The sequence below is a fragment of the Macaca fascicularis genome, chromosome 4 (assembly GCF_037993035.2).
Source record: "Macaca fascicularis isolate 582-1 chromosome 4, T2T-MFA8v1.1".
Taxonomy (NCBI): domain Eukaryota; kingdom Metazoa; phylum Chordata; class Mammalia; order Primates; family Cercopithecidae; genus Macaca; species Macaca fascicularis.
Window position 1 is genome coordinate 54731010 of NC_088378.1, and position 20630 is coordinate 54751639.

Consider the following 20630-nt stretch of genomic DNA (forward strand, 5'->3'; position numbering starts at 1 on the left):
CTAAAACATATAAAACCAAGCTGTAGCCCAACCCTTGACATAGACAACCCTTGACATGTGCCCATGACATAGACTCAGGACCTCCTGAGTCTATGTCATGGGCACATCCTTAACTTTGGCAAAATAAACTTCTAAATAAAGTGAGATCTGTCTCAGATACATTTTGGTTTACATATCTACAAAAGATATTATGAAATTTATTTCTCTGAAGGTCCTGAAATATAATGTAAATTCTTTGGTTTAAATTTGTCCTCCTTGAAAAGACTGAGTTGGTTATCTTGGGAATTTTGAATACTTTCCAGTCCTATGCTTCAAAATTTCATTTTGTGAACAAAAATAGGATGATATTTAAATACAAAATAATTTATCATGTCAGAGCTCTAGTCCAGCAGGTTTTAAGAAGGGAATAAGAGCAAAGAGATGTTCTATAGTGAGCAGGTCTATGAAAACCTACCTCCAAGTCCAAGGAAGCTGAGAAGCTGAAGAAAGAGACTGACATATCCAGTTTCTCAGAAGAAAACATTTCATAAGGATTTACAAACAGAAACCAGGTCTGTGTCTCAGATGGAAGCAAGACAAGATAGTGGATTCCTGCAACATTACCCACCAGCCTCAGAGTTTATTTGCCATAGAGAAAGAACATGTGATTCAGAACGGATATGTAGGACAATTGAAGTGCAATAACATCAAGGTTGTTTTGATGTAAGGGCAGTACATTTAGGTAAGTACGCGCCCTTATATAAGGAATAATAGATAAACTGGAAATCTTGAAGGCCTTCCCAGGAATGTCATTAAACAAAAAGCAACATGAAAGATCAGCATCCAAAATAGAGTTGCTTTGTCCTCCACAGGTATTTAGCTGGAAAGTTTCAATTGAGAAGTAAAGGTGGAGACTCTCTCCTTCTGCTGTAGGACTGTCATGTGGGAGGTGAGAGAACTGAGGTGAGTAAAGATTCATTGGCTTTAATTAGTACACCACCCAAATGTTGCATTTGTGAATGTCAACATGAATTTTTGTTTGTTTGTTTAGCAAACAAACCTCTTTATGTTTACAAAAGTGTTAAACAGATCCCAAAACTATGGCAAGAAAAATAAGTGTGTTTCAATCAGGGAGAAAAATAGAGTGCTTACTCAAATACACAACTTCGCAGGCTTTGGTATTCTTATAAATCTGGTGGAATAATTAATTGAAAGGTGTTTTCTCTCCAGGCAGCTTTTGGTAGAACTCAGCATCTATCTCAACGTACGCAAATGTTCTGTTCCACAAGTTAAAGACAGAACATGAAGAAATCTGCATGTGATTTACACTGCCAAGAGAATTTGGAAGTTCAGTATATTTATTTCAAATTGGAATTTAGCCCAGACTCTGTTTTTGATAAAGGGAAAAAAGAAAAAAACATTTTAATAAAATACAAGAACATTGATTAATTGGGGATATAACACACATTTTCCAAGTAAAATTTCTGTTCAATCTTGCATAAAGGGTCAAGTGTGGCTCTTGATATACCAGTTCACCTTTTATATTTAAATAACAAATTTCTTATCTTGTGAAAAAAGCCAAAGTCTAAAATATTTGAAAAGGTTTATTCTGAGTCAAATAAGAGTGACCATGGCCCACAGCCCAGCTTCAAGAGGTCTGGAGAACATGTGCCTCAACTGGTTGAATTACAGAGGTGGTAGGTTTACAGTGCTAACAGAAGTTACATGCAAATACATATGTCAGTTCATGAAAGGTATATATTGGTTCAGCTTAGAAAGTGGATCGTTGGGACATCTAAAGGCTGAAGGAGCTTACAAGTCGTTGGTGGATTCAAAGATTTTCTGATTGGCAATTGTTTGAAAGAGTGAAGTTTTGCCTAAGGAGTTGAAGTCAGTAGAAACAAATGCCTGAATTAAGATAAGGGAGTTGTGGAAGCCAGGGTTTTGTTATGTTGATGAAGCCTCAGGTAGTAGGCTTCAGAGAAAATCCATGGTAAATGTCTTTTCTTAGACCATAAAAGGTGTTAGATTCTCAGTTAAATCTCTCCTGGATTAGAAAAAGACCTAGAAAGGGAAGAAGATTCTCTACAATTTTCCTTACAAGAGATGACTTTGCAGAGCCATATCAAAATATGTAAAAGAAAATATATTTGGGGGTAAAATACTTTGAATTGCTTCAAAGATAGGATAGGATCTCCTATCTGTCCTGTGATGCTGTACCAGTCTGGTCAGACTTTGGTATCTTATTGCTACAAACAGTCTGCTTTGTTAGTCTTATGATCTATATTTTATTGTTAATGCTGGCCTGTTGTGCCTAAACTCCAAGTGGAGAGATTATAACAGGCATGTCCAACTGCCCCCCTTTTCCTGTCATAGCCTGAATTAGTTTTTTTCAGGTTTCTTTGGCATTCCTTTGGCCAAGGGGAGTCTATTCAATTGGTTGGGGGGCTTAGAATTTTATTTTTCGTTTATACTAAACTATTTGCTTTTCCAAAAGTCTGTTTGATAGACTCTGACTTCCAATCTGATTTTTTAGCCTCCCCACAAATCACAATTATAAATTCTGGACATGATGCAGCAGAAAACCAAAGCAGAACTCTGGAAAGTGGTAAGAAGATGAGCTGATTTTAGACCTCATGATTGGATGAATGGCACAGCAGCAGGGAGGCTTGCCTTCCCCCTGCCACCCACCCAACAGACAAATGCCACCCAGACCTATTGTTTTCTGACCAGCAAAATAGCAAACGAAGGAAGCCAAGGTAGGTTTTGTCTTCTCCTGCTTAGAATGGGAGTCCTTCTGACAACATCAGGTAAACAGATGCCACACTGGTAATGGTGATCAATTGAGAGCCTTGCCATAAACAGGCAGCTAAGGGAAACATTAACCTTCCCTGCCTGTCCTGAGACTCCCTTTTTCCACTGAGAGGTACTGAGTAAGTCAAAAGAGCTGGTAGAAGGAACCCAGCTATGGCTAGTGCCTGGTCAAGGAAGCCTCTTTGTCCCCATGAACTCAAGATTCCTCTCCCACCTACAGATACAGATACTTGCAGGGAAATGAAGAACTCAGTTTATAGCAAGTAGCTCTATATAGGAAGTCTTTTTGTGCCTGCAGCAGGAGAGTCTTCTCCCCTGGCCAGAGATAATAGAGAAGGCAGAAGGCACTGGTAGGGGAATCCCACCATGCCCCATTCCCATTCAGAGACACCCAGCAGTTGGCCTGAAGAAACCCTATTTTGTCCCGTAGGCAGCACCAGTAGAAACCAATGTGAACTCCAGAAGCACTAGATAAACCAGGTGGATGAAAATAATACCACAAAATCTCTGACAATCAAAATGCCATTATAACCACAACCTACAAAAATAAGCAAAGACCTGTATGCTAAAACTAAGCAGTGAGACAATCTTCTAAAATAAAAGATTAAAATAAGACTCAGTGTTTCCTGACAAAATTGGGGGGAAAGTCCAGAATGAAATTTAAAATAACCTTTCATAATAAGAACTAGAAAATCACAACTTGAATGAGAAAAAGAGTTGATATCAACACTGAGATAAATCAGATGTTGAAATTGTCTCACAAGGATTTTATAGTCATTGTCATAAAAATGCTTCAGATATCAATTATAAATTCTCTTGAAACAAATTATAAGTAGAAAATATCAGAAAAAAATAGGAGTTACTAAAAAGAGACAAATGGAAATTATAGAACTGAAAATACAATAAAAGAAATAATCTGATGGAAGGACTCATTGGTAGAGTGGAGATGACAAAGTATAGAATCAATGAATTTGAAGCAGAATAATCAAATTCACTCTTATAACAAGAACCATTGTGAACAATAGGAAGAAAACAGATTCTTTAAAATGTCAAAGCCTCAGGAACCTGTAAGATGATAACAAAAAAATCTATCATTCATTTCAGCAGAGTCCCAGAAGAAAAGGAGAAAAAGTGAGGCTGAAAGTGTTTGAAGAAATAATGGCTGACACAAGACACAAACCTATGGATCCAAGAAGCTGAGTGAATCCCAAACAGGATAAACTCAAAGAAACCTATGTCAAAATACCTAATTAAAGTTTTGAATAGTAAAAATGAGGAAAATGTCTTGAAACTAGCCAGAGAGAAATGATATATTATCTGCATGGGAACACTCACTTAAAGGATGATAGATTTCTCATCTGAAACCACAGAAGCCAGAAAGTGGCACAAGATTTTCAAATGCTAAAAGAAAAAAAAAAAAGTCAACCCAGAATTCTGGCAAAACTATCCTTCATAAATGGAAGGAAAATAAAAACATTCTCACATGAAGGAAAACTAAAAGCATTATCAGAGATATGGTGGTTAAAGGAAATGCTCAGGAAGAAAGAAAAGGATAAAAGAAGTAATCTTGCAGCATCAGGAAGGAAGAAGGAATAGCAGCGCATTTTTCTCATGAACTTTATAAACTGATTGAAATTAAAATTTATCACAGCATCTTGTATCCAAGATGATAATATTTAAAGTTTGGAAAGGTAAAGGAACTCAAATGGAAGTGAGGCTTCTGTACCTCACTCGAAGTGGCAAAATGTTGATACCAGTAGGATGTTTTTTATATATATATAATATATATATATATATATTATATATATATATAGAGAGAGAGAGAGAGAGAGAGAGAAAGATAGAGAATATATATATAAATATATATAGTATATATGTTATGTATGTGTATGTATACTATATATATAATATATATATACACCTAGAGCAACCACAACAAATTATACAAAGACATACACTCAAAAACTCTAAAAATAAAATCAAGATAACATCTTAAAAATAGCTCTTCAAGTATCTCACAGGAAAGTAAGACAAAAGAAACACAGAAACAAAACCAAAAAAACCAGTAGTAAGCAAATAATAAAATAGCAGACTTAAGTGCTTACGTATCAATAATTACTAAATGTAAATTATCTAATAGACCAATCAAAACAGATACATTGGCAAAGTGGATAGAAAGGCACAGTTCAATTGTAGTGATTACAAGAAACTTATTTTAAATTTAGCAACATGGGTAGAAAGGTAAAAGTGGGCAAAATCATGCAAATATTAACATTTTAAAAGCATGAATAGCTATATTAATATAGCAAAGAAAATTACTAGAGACAAAGAGCGATATTACATAATAATAAAGGAATTAACCCACTAGGAAGACATATCAAGCCTAAATGCATATGTGCCAACTAACGGAGTTTCAACACATATGAAACAAAAATTGATAGAACTGAAAGGAAAAATAACCACAAACATACTAGATTTCCATAGCCTCCCCTAGAAACTGACAGAACAATTAGGAAGAAAATTGGCAAGGACATAGGATATCCTAACAACACTGTCTATCAATAGGGTCGAAGTGACACATACAGGTTGAGTACCTTTTATCCAAAATGCTTGGGACAAGATCTGTTTCAGATTTTGATATTTCTGGATTTTTAAAATATCTGCATTATACTTACTGATTGAGCATCCCTAATAAAACAAAAAACAAAAAACAAAAACCTGAAATTTAAAATATTTCAATGAGTATTTCTTCTGAGCATTATGTTGGTGCTCAAAAAGTTTTGGATTGCAGAGCATTTTGGATATGGGATCTTAGATTAGAAATATACAACCTATATAGAACACTGCACCTATCACAGCAGAATACAAAATTTTTTTTGAGTGCCCATGAAAATTCACCAAGATAAATTATATTCTGGGTTATAAAATAAACCTTGACAAATTTTAAAACTTGAAATTATAAGACTGTTCTCTAACAATAATGGAGTCACACTATATAAATCAGTAACAGAAAGAAAATCAGAAAAGTAAATACATGAAAATTAAACACACTTCAAAATAATTAAATAATATATAGGTCAAAGAGGACATCTCCACTGGAAAAAAAAAAATACAGAGAGCTTATAAGAAGAACAAAACCTTGAACAAACTAAATAAAAATAATAAATATAAGAGAAAAAAATCAATAAAGTTAAAAATAGAAAAATAATAAAGAAAATCAATTAAATAACAAGATTGGTCTTCAAAAAATAAGTTGATAAATCTCTAGCCAGACTGACAAAAATAAGAGCGAGACACAATCACCAATATCAGGAATAAAGTAGATCCTGGAATCATCAAAGAAAAAAAGAAAAAGATAATATTAAAAATATTTTTATGTTCACTTATTTTAAAACTTAGAATAAATGAACTGATTCCTTGACGACCGCAACTACCAAACTCAACCAAGATTAAACTGACTATCTAAATAGCCCTATGATGATACATGAAATATAACTTATAATTTAAAAGCTGCTAAGAGAGAGGTCTCCAGGCCCAGAGAGTTTCACTGATGAAATCTTCCAAATATTTAATAAAGGATAACCAACAATTTTACATGATCTCCTCCAGATAATAGAGATAAGGGAATGCTTCTCAAATCATTTGGTCTGAAATCGTTGATGATATCAAAACCAGACATAGCCAGTATAACCAAGGAAAACTAAAGACCAGTATCTCTCATGAACTTAGAGATAAAAATCCTCTACAAAATAGTGGCAAACAAAACACAACAATGTATATTAAAAATTAAGCCCCATGATGAAATGGGAATTATTCCAGGTATCAAGGCCGATTCATCATTTGAAAATCAATGTAATCCACCATATCAACAGAATACAAGAAGAAAATTTAAATGATTATATAAATCAATGTAGAAAAAACAATGGGCAATATTCAACACATATTTATGATAAAAACTCTCAGAATCATAGAAATAGAGGAAAATGTTCAACTTGACTAAATGTATCTCCAAAAAGCCTATAGCTAACGTCACACTCAATAGTGAAAGACAATGCTTTCCATCCAAGATCAGGAACAAATACTGATGTTGGCTCTCACTACTTTTATTCTACATACTCTAAGTTCTAGCTACTTCAATAAAAAATAGAAAAACACCTGAAAGAAAAGAAAGAAAGAAAGAAAGAAAGAAAAAAAGAAAGAAAGAAAGAAAGAAAGAAAGAAAGAACGAAAGAAAGAAAGAAAGAAAGAAAGAAAGAAAGAAAGAAAGAAAGAAAGAAAGAAAGAAAGAAAGAAAGAAAGAAAGAAAGGAAAGAACGAAAGATCTTTATTTGAAGATGACATGATAACTAATGTAGGAGATCTCAAGAAATCTACCAAGTAAACCTTCTAGAACTAATACATGAGTTGAGAAAAGGTACAAGATTGAAGATTAACATGCAAAAATTAACTACATTTCCATATACTAACAGTGAACATATAGAAACCTAAAATAACAACACAATACTACTTATAATCCATTCCACAGAAAAAAAAAATACTTAGATATATCTTTAGCAAATTATGTACAGGACCTGTATGCTGAAATTTATAAATTGATGATAAAAGAAATTAAAGAAGATCCAACAAAATGAAAAGGCACACTTTATAAACTGGAGGACTCAGAAAATATGTCAATTCTTCCCAGTCTAATCTAGAGTTTTAAGATAATCACTATTAAAACTTCACCTAAGTTTTTTTATAGATATACACCAGCTTATTCTAAAATTTATGTGAGAAGGCACAAACCCTAGAATATCTAAAGCAATACTGATAAAGGACAATAAAGTAGGAGGAAATACTCTACCCAACATTAAGACTTACCATCTAGCTATTACAATCAAAACAGTGGGCTATTGGCAGAATGATAGACAATGGATCATGGAACAGAATAGTAAATCCAGAAATATACCCACACAAATATGCCCAATTAATTTTTAACAAAGATACAAAGCCATTTCAATGGAGGAAAACTAGCCTTTCAGTAAATGGTTCCAGAAAAAGTGAACATCCATGGGAAAAATTAAAAAGAAAAAATAACCTCAATATAAACCTCACAATTTAGACAATATTTAATTCAAAACGGATCATAGACTGAACTTATAAAACTATAAAACTTTTAGAAAAAAACATAGAATACACTATTTGGATTAGACATAATTCTTAGATTGATACCAAAAATCACAATTCATAAAAGGAAAAATATCGATGAATTGGGCATCATCATAATTAAAAATTTGCTCTGTGAAACATGTGCAGAGGATGAAAAGTCAAGCTGCAGTAGGAGAAAATATTTGCAAACTACATATCCGACAAAGGACTAGTATCTAGAATACACAAAGAATTCTCAAAACTCAACAACAATCAATACAATCAGAAAACTGGCAAATGACATGAACAGACGTTACTGAAGAAGATATGGGATGGTAAGCCCAAAAAAGATAGTCATCATCATTAGCAACTAGGGAAATGTACATTTAAATCACAATGTGATATCACTACGTACCTATCAGAAAGTCTAAAATAAAATACAGCGACAATACCAAATGCTGTGAGGACACAAAGAAGTTGAATCATTCGTGTTTTGATGGTGGTAAAAAGAAATGGTAAAACCACTCTGGAAAATAATTTGGTAGTTCCTTAAAAAAAACTAAGCCTGCAACTACCATATGACCCAGTAATTGAACATTTCGGTACTTATCCCAGAGAAATAAAAACTTATGTTCCCACAAAAACTTTTACAAGAATGTACATAGTTGCTTTATTTGTAATTGCCAAAAATAAGAATCAGTTCAAATGTATTTCCATAGTTAGATGACTAAACAAACTGTAGTGTACATATGAGTGTGGATGGATGGATGGATGGATGGATGGATGGATGGATGGATGGATGGATGGAGATGGACACATAGACACATACACACACAACATGGAATAGTACTCAGCAATGAAATGGGATGAACTATTGATACATGCCACAAGTTGGATAAATCTAGGAATTATTTTGAGTGAAAAAAGTCAATTGCAAAGGGTTACAGACTGTATCACCCAATTTATATAACATTGTTGAAATGACAAAATTTTAGAAATGGAGGACAGATTAGTGGTTGCCAGGGTTTGAAAGAAGGTGTGTGGTTTAGTCATAAAGGTCCACACAAGGTACCCTCGTCATGTTAGAAGTACACAGTATATTGACTGTGGTGGTGGATACACAAACCTACATGGATGATAAAATTGTATTGAACTAAATGAACTCACACTAATGAGTTCAAGTAAAACTATGGAAATCTGAGTATCATCGATGGATTGTATCAATGTCAATATCCTGGTTGCGACATCATACTACAGCAGAATGCTGACTGGCTCTGCCCCTGAGGGGCTTGGGCTCTATTGAGATTTACCCTGACCATCTATGTTTTGCTTGCTTTATCCCTTGGTATGAATTGAATTATAGCAAGCACGAGGTTGATGTCAGGAGTCTCCGCTGCTCTCACAATGAGACGTTCAAGGCACAAACAAGAGCTTAGGAGGGTGATGATAAACCATGAGGATGATAAAGAAACGATTGGAAAGGTGAGATTTTCCTTAAAGTCTCAAAAGAAGCACTTTTTGCTCCTTGAATTCTCAACCCACATACCAAGCATTTGAAACACATCCTCAATTATTTGAAATCAGTATATTAATCCTGGCTTTCAAAGAGAAATGAAAACTACTTAATTAGCATTCCTTTCCAAGTGACTTTTCCCATCTGTTATACTTTAATTTGGCTGGAATTTTGTGTGTTAAGACACAGAGTGAAGACAAGTTAATTATGAAATCGCTTGATGCTACATTTAAAGATGTGTTGAGGTGTGAAATGATTCCCAGGCCTCAGATGCAAGGCTGAGTAATGGAGCACCCAGAATAATCATAATCTGTAAAGACTTAAAACCAAAGAAACTCAAGGAGGAAAAAAGTTTGATGTGGCAAATTAATTTACTTCAATTCCCAGCGAAATTAAATTTCATTACGTAAATTTTTTCATTAGCAAAACAGAAAATAAAAGTTGTTTGTATAAATCTGCAGGGATTCAATATCCTATCCTTAGTTCTCCCATATTCTTCCTTTTACTTTTCACCTTCTATCCATCTCCTCACAATTGCTAGAAGACATACACCTGCTTATATCTCCAGGAAGGAAGGTCTGTTCACTCTGTCCTCTTTGAATACTTAATTAGACTGCACTCTATCAAGACTTAATTAGACTGCACTCTACCAATGAGTGTTGCCACTGGGTAGTTCTTCTAAGTCTATCTTGGTGTTATTTTGCTTCCCTTTAACACCCATTAATTTACCGAAGAGCGCCTCCCTGTCTTCAGTCTGGCAGTGGACAGAGGCTTGCTGTCACATTTTCAGGAACTTCCTACTTCACTACTCAGCCTCATTTACCTGTGTCCCCGGAAGGCAGATGTGTGGAATGAATTCAGGGTTTCCACATTAAAGCATTCCCGTGATCCAGTCTCTTCTTCCCTTAAAAATGACAACAAAGAGCAACATGAGAAGGAAACAAGAATTAATAAGTGGTAGCAATATATGCCTTAGATGGACAAAAAAATAGATTCCGTTTGTCATTTTAAATTATGATGCACAAAATGAAAAGGCTTACTTTACCTTGGAGTCCGAAATGAGAGAGGCATCTCTGCCAGGCAGCAGCGGGAGTATAGAAACAGAGCTAGTGCTAGACCCCCAAATCTATGGTCCCGTCAAATGAACATTTATTCAGATTTAGTCAAATTTACACATTTATTCAAATTCTCCCACTGGCAGTCATATATAGTACAGGAAAATCTATTGCAAAAGCTCAGCACGTCTTACAGCCTTAACTTTTTACAAAGTTAATACATGTTCATTTTTAAAACCTGAACAAGATAGACGATAAATTAAAGATAGATGATATATATTAATAGATAGATGATAGATAGAAATAATAGCTGCAAAGTATAGGCTATCTACTGTATCTGGCACTACTATCATTGATTACTACATTTAATTATCACAATGACCCTGTGAAGTAGAATATTCCTCATGTTCAGATTTTTTTTAAGCAATTTTAAGGAGTAAGGTGTTATGTTGCTCAAAGTCTTATAGTTAACAAGTTACATAGCTGGGATATGATCCTTTGCATTGTGTCTCAAGATCCTGTAATGAGTGACAAGTATGCAACACAAACCTGGACATAATCACTATTAACAGGGTCATTTCAGATCAGCCCAGGCCTTTTTTTTTTTTTTTTTTTTTTTTTTACAAAAGTGAGATCATACTTATATATACTCAGCAACTTGCTCCTTCTCACTCAGCAATCATAGATCACCTTGCATGTCATTCTGCATGCATCTCCTTAATACATTCGTGCTTTGCTTAACAACTTTCCTGCTTAGCAACTACCTGAAACTGTGCCACTGTGTAAAATCATTCAATTGAAAACAATATTTGTATCAATTTTAGTGGGAAAAAATATAATTCCTTTCGATCCAACCTAAGACATCAAAACTATTTTCATGGAGAAAAATAGAATGACAATAAAACCAAGCTCATATAAACAATAAAATACAATTTGGAGGAAAATAAAGTCAGTTTTTCATAAATGAAATAAATGTAATAATGCAATGAAGGCTTAGTGGACTCACTAGGAAGGAAGAGAGTGTGAGTTGTGTGGTGAAGGAAAGGCACAAGGAGTCATGTATAGAAGGCGGAGGGAGTGCAGCAGTCAACTTTCAGCCAGGGGGCAGTATCTCATACCAAGGGGAGTGGGCTGCCATGAAGGATGGCAGAATTTTCATTCCTTTTCCCTCTTCAGTCCTCTTTTATCACAACCCTCTTTTATTTCATGCTTAAAGTTTTTCCTGCTTTTTTTTCTATAACATTTACTTTTTTACTGTTTGAGACACTTGGGGGCTTGGGATTATCTTTAATTCAATTCATACTTAAAGTTACAACACAGAAAGTTTAAGGCACAGAAGAGTAGGTTAAAACACTTGGACCTAGTGCATGTATATAAAATGCCAGGGTCATATAAATTGCTATATCTTTATCCCTCTTGGTCTTGGAAAATGTCTTGGGTTCATACAAATATGACGGCAATTCAAATCTGTCCCACATCTCTTCTCTGCATAGAAACTGCGTTGAGAAAATTTCTGACTGTGTTCTTGTCTAAAACAAAAAATATTTTTTTTAGATTATATTTATTTTGTATGTTTTCAGCATAAACAAGAAGAGTCATCCAAAAAGTGGTATAAATTACCCAAAAAAGTTATGGTGAAAAATTACTAACTGAAAAATCATTTTATGGTGAGTCTGTGATTTTGGTAGCTTATAGAATTACATACAGTGAATAAACTATAAACTGTTTAACCAATCCTTATTAATGGATCTTTAAATTAGCATGATTTTATACCATTGCAGGCGATGTTGAAATGTGTGCTTTCTTTTTTTTGAGATGGAGTTTCACTCTTGTCACCCAGGCTGGAGTGCAATGGTGTAATGTGATCTTGGCTCACTGCAACCTCTACCTCCCAGGTTCAAGTGATTCTCCTGCCTCAGCCTCCTGAGTAGCTGGAGGCGCCCGCCACTACACCGGCTTTTTGTATTTTTAGTAGAGACAGGATTTCACCATGTTGGCCAGGCTGGTCTCAAACTCCTGACCTCAGGTGATCCGCCAACCTCGGCCTCCCAATGTGCTGCGATTACAGGCATGAGACACCACACCCCACTGAAAAATGTGCTTTCTTAAACTCAGCTCCTTATGTATGTGTGTAAGTATTTCTTTGTACGGATTCCTCAACATGGAATTGCTGAATTATAGGACATACATGGATAAAGTTTTAATATATTACATCAGATTACTTTCCACAAGGTAATTATATTTTACATTTCCTCCAATAGTATGTGCAACTGATATCTACTTTTCTATAACTTTGCTGGCTCTGAAAATTACCCATTTGAAAAATTCCTATAGTCCTGGTGGGTGAAACATTTTACTGTTTACTGCTGAGGATAAACATCATTGTCAATTTCATTACCACCTGTATAAATATTCTGCAAATATATTTTCTCCATTTTTCTACAGGCTTATTTTTTTTGTTATCCATTTATTGGAGCTTATTTGTCCTTTAGGGATATTAATATTTTATAACATATTTTGTAGTTAAATATGTCATTGTTCTCTTTATGGCAGATCAGTTTCTTTTCTTGCTTAAATAGGCTGCACTTACCATCATTAGTTTATCACAAAAAGTAGCCAATATTTTCTTCTACTGTGGTTACAGTATTCTAATGTATAGTTAGATTTATCTGAAACTTATTTTTATTAAGGTCTGTATCATAGAAAATACTAGTACCCACCAATATCTGATTCACCTGTCCTGCCTAGGCATCCAGAGATAATACTTCCTGATCTCTAGGCAGATTAAAAAAAAGGGCTTTTTGGCTAGTTGTGGCAAATGGATGCGAATAGATGTGTTGCATGTGAGACTTCCGTGATGGAGCAGAAAACAGCTCCTTTGTGATTTCAAATCCTTTGTGTATTAGTCCTGTCTCACACCGCTAATAAAGACATATCCAAGACTAGGTAATTTATAAAGGAAAGAGGTTCAATTGACTCACAGTTCAGCATGGCTGGGGAGGCCTCAGGAAACTTAACAATCATGGCAGAAGGAGAAGCAAGCACGTCCTTCTTCACATGGTGGCAGGAAGGAGAAAAACGAGTGCCCATCAAAGAGGGAAGCCCTTTACAAAACCATCAGATCTTGTGAGAACTCACAATCACAATAACAGCATGGGGAAAAGTGTTCCCATGATTCAATTATCTCCACTGGGTCCACCCCATGAAACATGGGGATTATAGGAACTACAATTCAAGATGAGATTTCGGTGGGGACCATGCCCCTAGCCACTCCCAAATCTCATATCCTCACAATTCAAAACACAATCACGCCCTTCCAACAGTCCCCCAAAGTCTTAACTCATTCCAGCATTGACTCAAAAGTCCAAGTTCAAAGTCTCATCAGCGGCAAGGCAAGTCCCTTCCGCCTATGAGCCTGTAAAATCAAAAGCAAGATAGTTACTTCCTAGTTACAGTGAAGGTACAATCATTGGGTAAATACCAAAATTCCAAATGGGAGAAATTGGCCAAAACAAAGGGGCTACAGGCCCCATGCAAGTCTGAAATCCAATAAGGCAGTCATTAAACCTTGAGGTTCCAAAATGATTTCCTTTAACTCTGTGTCTTACATCCAGGGCACACTGATGCAAGAGGTGGGCTCCCACAGCCATGGGCCGCTCCACTTCTGTGGTTTTATAGGGTGTGGCCCCTCATCCTGGCTTCCTTTTCAACCTGGCATTGAGTGTCTATGGCTTTTCTAGGTGCACAGTGTAAGCTGTCAACTGATCTACCATTCTGGGGTCTGGAAGACAGTGACCCTCTTCTCACAGCTCTACCAGGCAGTACCCCAGTGGGGACTCTGTGTGGGGACTCCAACCCCTGCAGCACATGTCTACCTAGACATGCAGGTGTTTCCATACACCCTCAGAAATCTAGGTGGAGGCTTCCAAACCTTAATTCTTGACTTCTGTGCAGCCACAGGCCCAACATCACATGTAAGCCACCAAGGCTTGGGGGCTGCACCCTCTGAAGCCACATCACAAGCTGTACTTTGTCCAATTTTAGCCACAGCTGGAGCGTCTGGGATGCAGGGCACCAAGTCCCCAGGCTGCACATAGCAGGGGGGCCCTGGGCCTGACCCAGGAAACCATTTTTCCCTCCTAGGACTTTTGGCCTGTAAATGAAGGGGCTGCCATGAAGGTCTCTGGCATGCCCTGGAGACATTTTCCCCATTGTCCTGGCAATTAGCATTTGGCTTCATGTTACTTATGCAAATTTCTGCTGCTGGCTTGAATTTCTCCTCAGAAAATGGGTTTTTCTTTACTACTGTATTGTCAGCCTGCAAATTTTTCAAACTTTTATCCTCTGCTTCCTCTTAAATGCCTTGCTGCTTAGAAATTTCTTCTGCCAGATACCCTAAATCATCTCTCTCAGTTCAAAGTTCCATAGATTTCTAGGGCAGAGGCAAAATGCCGTCAGTCTCTTTGCTAAAGCATAACAAGAGTCACCTTTACTTCAGTTTTCAACAAGTTCCTCATCTCCATCCGAGACCACTTCAGCCTGGACTTTATTGTCCATACGACTATCAGCATTTTGGTCAGTCATTCAACAAGTCTCTAAGAAGTTCCAAACTTTGCTACATTTTCCTATCTTCCTCTGAGCCCTCCGAACTGTTCCAACCTCTGCCTGTTACCCAGTTCCCAAATCACCTCCATATTTTAGGGTACCTTTACAGCCGCACCCCACTATACTGGTGCCAATTTACTATATTTGTCCATTCTCATGCTGCTAATACAGACATACGCAAGACAGGGTAATTTATAAAGGAAAGAGATTCAAACCTCTCACAATTCAGCATGGCTAGGAGGCCTCCAGAAAGTTAAGGGAAAGCAAACATGTCCTTCTTCACATGGCAGCAGAAAGGAGAAGAATAAGTGCCCAGGGAACAGGGAAGCTCCTTATGAAACCATCAAATTTCATGAGAACTAACTCACCATCATGAAAACAACATGAGGGAAACCTCCCCTATGATTCAATTATCTCCACTGGTTCAATTATCCCCTCCCACAACACGTGGGGATTATGAGAACTACAATTCAAGATGAGATTTCAGTGGCGACACAGCCAAACCATATCACTTTGCTTCTCCATTGGGAGCAAATGTGGAGGCCACATATTGAAATGTCAGAACTGTGAGATCCAAGCAGTGTGGATCTCCAAATCACATTTGGAGGCCAATAACTATGAAGATTCAGCTGACCTACAAGGATTTTGTATAAATGGGAAATAAACAACTTGTGTTTATTCACTGAGATCTTCCAGGTGTTTTATTAACCTTTGTTATTAAGATAGGCTTCATGTATCCTGGCTAATTTAATAAAATATGACTTCAAAATAAACAGTTGATTGATCGACAGACAGATAGATAGTTAGGTAGCACTTTCTTCCAAGGATAATTGAATCCAAACCAAAAACATTAATATCATGAATTTAATGCTGAACAAAATGAAGACACTACAGAATGCATATTGGATGATTTCATTAATATAAAATTTGAAAACAAAACCATAGTGTTAGAAATTAGAATAGTAGTTACATTTAGGAATTAGAGTTTCTCAGGGAATAAGAGTAGAAATTAGAGATGATGGTATTAATATATTTTTGAGTTAAGTGATGATTATATGAGCTTTACCCATGTTTACCATAGTTTTATTTATTTATTTTTCAATCCCCCCCTACCATAGTTTTAAAACTAAATATATATGGTGTCCTTATTATATATCCTACAAAATCATTTTTTTCACTTAGATGTATGTTGTAGGAATGCTGATACTCAGAGATTTCATTAGATTTAGTTCATCCAAAATTTTAGTTTGCCAAATTTTTAAACTATATTATGACTTCTTTTTGACTTAGGTATTATACAACAAGGCAAGTAAAATTTGTTTTCCAAGATTTTCCTTCACTAAGCTCTTTCACATTCTAGGACAAATTGGCACTACTCTAGTATAAAACTATTCTCTTTTTCCTTAAAAACAGTAGCATAACCACACTTGTATTTCTCTGTCACTATTGCTCCTAATACAGTCCTTTATTGTAAATTTTAACCAAAATAACCGACTTTCATCTCTCAGAAAAAACTGCAGGGATGTATAATTGAAGACTGTTATATATCAGTATTTTAACAGACTAGCAAGGCTCATGAATACATACAGCTCAGCTTCTCCTGATTTGTTTAAATAATTTCCCTGCTCACTGCATTGTCTGGAATTCTACTCATTTCCTCTGGGCTGACGTTTTTCTTATATTAGTATTTAATAAGTACACCCTTCACTAATGATTTGAGTGAGAGTCCACAGCTGCAGGCTTTCTCAGACCTTTTATCACCCTTGAAGGAGAGTTTGACCACAAAGGGAACTCTGGGGAGATGGTTGAATTCCTATGGCCTTTTGAGGATATTACTTCACTGACTTTTGCCATCCATTTTTGCTGATAAGACGCCTGATGTCAGTCTAATCTTGATTGTTTTGTATATAACATGATTTTTTTCTCTCTCTGGCTGCTTTTAAGATATTACCTTCATCCTTGTTCTGCAGTTTCATTCCAATATGTATAGGTGTGAGAGAGCATTTCTGTTTATCCTGATCAGCACTCAGTATGTGCTTTTAATCTAAGAAATTAGATCTCTGTTTGCTTCTGGAAATTTCTCAGCTGATACCTCTTCAAATAGTGATTTCTTAGGCATTCTCTCAAGTGTCTAGTGTCTGAATTTCTGAGATACACGTTGGAGCCCCTTTTTCTATTCACCGTGATTGTTAACATCTGCTTCATATATATTTGATTTATCTTTCCATGCCAAGTTCTAAGTAAATTACTCATTACTACTTCACCAAATTGTTCTTCAGTTATGTCTAGTTGAAGTTTATCCTCCCTTGAGGATATTTTCTTGACCATCGTTTCAAAATATTTACGACTTACAATTAGTTCTTTTCTATATGCACCTATTATTATTATTGTCTTTCTATTAATTTCACAATTTCATATTTTAATTTAATTCTTTCTTGTTCTTGTTTATAACTTCTTGATCTTATTGCATATGTTATTTCTGCACTCACAGTGACAAGTTGTGAGCCCCAGAGTTAGTTCCCTAACTTCTCTGCCCTGTATCCCCATTTGTGAGATGAAGGTAATAGTAGCTACTTTATGGTGTTATTGCTTTTATCAAATGATATGATACATGTAAAGTTCTTAAAACAATGTTTATATACTAAACACAATTATTAATAGTATTGTTATTACTTGAGACAGAGTCTCGCTCTGTTGCCCAGACTGGAGTGCAGCGGTGCAATCTCGGCTCACTGCAACCTCTGCCTCCCAGGTTCAAGTGATTCTCCTGTCTCAACCTCCTGAGTAGCTAGGATTACAGGCGTGCACCACCACGCCCAGCTAATTTTTATATTTTTAGTAGAGACAGGGTTTCACAAGATTGGCCAGGGTGATCTTGAACTCCTGACCTCAGGTGATCTGCCTGCCTCGGCCTCCCAAAGTGTTGGGATTACAGGCGTGAACCACTGTGCCTGGCCCACAATTATGTATTAGTATTATTCAGAGTGTTCTATTACTTGTATCTCATTGACAATAAATGGTTGGGTTTCCATGTTGATTTTGTTGGATGACTTTCTTAGCAATATTTTTCCTTAATAGCAGTAGAACTTTCGTTTGCAGGCTTACCTTGAATGTAAATACTTTCCCCCTCTTTCTGCCTTCACTCTTCCCTGTGTGGCATGACAGTTTTACAGTTTCCTTCTAACTGGCCCCAGGTCTTATCCTGTCAGCATAGTATTCCTATCCAGAAATTGTATCAGAGAGATCAGAGGTCTGTGCTTAGAGGGGGCAAGTGGCTTGTCCTAGGTACTGGTTGTACCACATTCTTCCTCCATACCTTATAGCTTCCACAAGTCATAGCCCTTGACAGTGAGCAGGCTCCTGTCTCTGCCTGATGTCGGGTGAAGGCATCTTTTATAGGAGGAAGAATTCCACCCTAGCCTCCAACTTGGCTCAATGACTTTAGCTTATATTCCCTACTTTCTGCAGGGTATGTTTGGTCTCCATCATGCCACAGAACTCAAATGCTTGCTTCTGTTCCTCTAAGCCAATATGTCCACAGATTCCACTGTAGTTTCTACTGTGCATTTCTGTTCCATTTCTTTCAAAGAAAATATAAATTTTGAGTGGGCAACATTCTTTTTATTTTAAAAAACTTCTTATCCATTTATCTATCATTTCTAATTACTTGGTGATCGGGAGGAAATGGTAGTGGGAAGGGGGGGAGTGCAGTAGAATTTAGCTTAATGCAGCTAAAAAGTAAATGCTAAACACCATCTTGACTAAAAAATACTCAGAAACTTGTGACTAAGGACTTTTCTCTGTGCGGGGAAAAAAAAAAATCACACCAAGAAAAGAAATGTTTCATTTCATGAAGCTAAAAATCCTGACATCATTCCAGAACTATGAACCAGAGTTATGCTAACAACGTTAGATGCAAATGTGCATGACTTACACACTTGTTTCTTGTCATGTTAATGATTTTCCCCTTTCAGTTTTTTATAGGCCTTGGTTACCTGAGACAGTTAAGATGATCCTTTACTGAAGATTATTGAGTCTTCCTTTTACAAACAAAAACCTGCTGATAGGCATAAGGTTCTACAATGAATCTTGTAGGTCATTTGAAATGGCTTGTATATTAGAGTTTTTGTTCCTCCTATGTTTTACATGTACTTGAAGTTTTAGATCACAAATTTTAAAAAATGCTGTTCTTTACTGAACGCTAAAACAACTTAAGAAAATAGATAAGAATTAGACAAATGGGGCTCATAAGAGCAGTTTATTAGAGAGAGGACTGAATTGAAAAGCATGGATTGATCTATATCCACAATCAGGTTACATAAAACATCCAACTCCCACTGAGCTTGCCAACTGCAAATCTCAGGCCTTCCCCTTGAAAGGGCAGAGTGTAGCTTAGTAATCATGCTAAGATGAGCAGAGCATGGGGCTTCCTGAAGACAGGATACACATTGAATCTGAATGTACTTCTCTCTGAAAAAACACAGCCCAACCTCAGCTGAGTCACGCACTCCAATGCAAACTCCTCCAAAAATTGCCAGTCAATTCAATCCATCCTCCCCCAGTGAAGAAAGTGTGAGGGGGGGAAGAGGGATGATGACTCAGGTTGGGTTTCCTCAGAAACAGACTCAGACAGAATTTTGGAACAAATGATTGATGAGGGAGATGATTCCAGGAAGCACTGGCAGGAGAGTGGGAAGAAAGGCACAGCAGGGAAGAAAGTCAATGAAGGCATCTACTGGCAAGTTACTACTGTGGACAATTGGGGCTCCATCTTGCTGGGACCCCTGCATTACTGTGTGGAGCATGTCTTAACATTGTCCCACACACTAGCAAAGGCAGCTGAAGAACTTTTCTGCCAACCCTTTCCCTTGCTGGAGGAGAGCTGCTCCTGGAAGCTGTAACTCACCAGAACTGCTGGGGTGTCCCATTCAGGTGAGCAGGCTCCTGTGGCCAGAGGAAGCTCCCAGGTGGATAATCACAGTTGTTTGCAGAAAGAAGCAGGAATACTGAGCAGAATAGGAAGTACTGTGGGGTATCAGTGGGGCATGGGCAGCTTCCACCAGGCACAGGCAGCTAGCTCTCCCTGGTGCTTCTCAAAAGGTGAAGCTCCTATATTATGGGTGAATATAGAACATCAAGATCTTAACTATGACCTCTCCTGTATCTCAATTTCTGTGAGTCAGGAATTTTGGAATAACTTAACTGAGTGGTTGTAGCTTGGGATCTCATGAGGTTGTGGTGAAGACATTGGCAGGGGCTACAGTCATCTCTGAAAGTTTGACTGGGGCTGGACAATCCATTCTCAAGGTGGCTCACTCAGAAGCTATTTCCAGGAGCCTTGGTTCCTTACCATAGGAACCTTCCCAGACGGTTGACTGTCCTCAAGACATGGCATCTGGCTTCTCCTGGAACAAATGATCTAAAATAGAAAAAGAGAGCAACCAAGAAGTCAAAAGGCCTTTTACCAGCTAATTTTAGAAGTCTCATACATAATTTCCTTTATATTCTGTTTGCTAAAAGCAATTTACCAAGATCAG

At 36.7% G+C, this 20630-nt stretch overlaps 1 long non-coding RNA gene across 3 annotated transcripts in view; it reads right to left on the bottom strand.

The window, feature by feature from the left end:
- LOC102116371 (uncharacterized) overlaps positions 1–20630 on the bottom strand; it is a 321221-nt gene that overhangs the window by 3116 nt on the left and 297475 nt on the right. For 2 of the 3 annotated variants that reach the window (XR_010586275.2, XR_010586276.2), the window contains exons 3-5: positions 20444–20512; positions 13470–13539; positions 10257–10337 (exon numbers count right to left, since the gene is read on the bottom strand). This is a non-coding gene — a long non-coding RNA (uncharacterized lncRNA). The remainder of the gene's footprint in view (positions 1–10256; positions 10338–13469; positions 13540–20443; positions 20513–20630) is intronic. The other variant, XR_012433517.1, reaches the window with a different exon arrangement.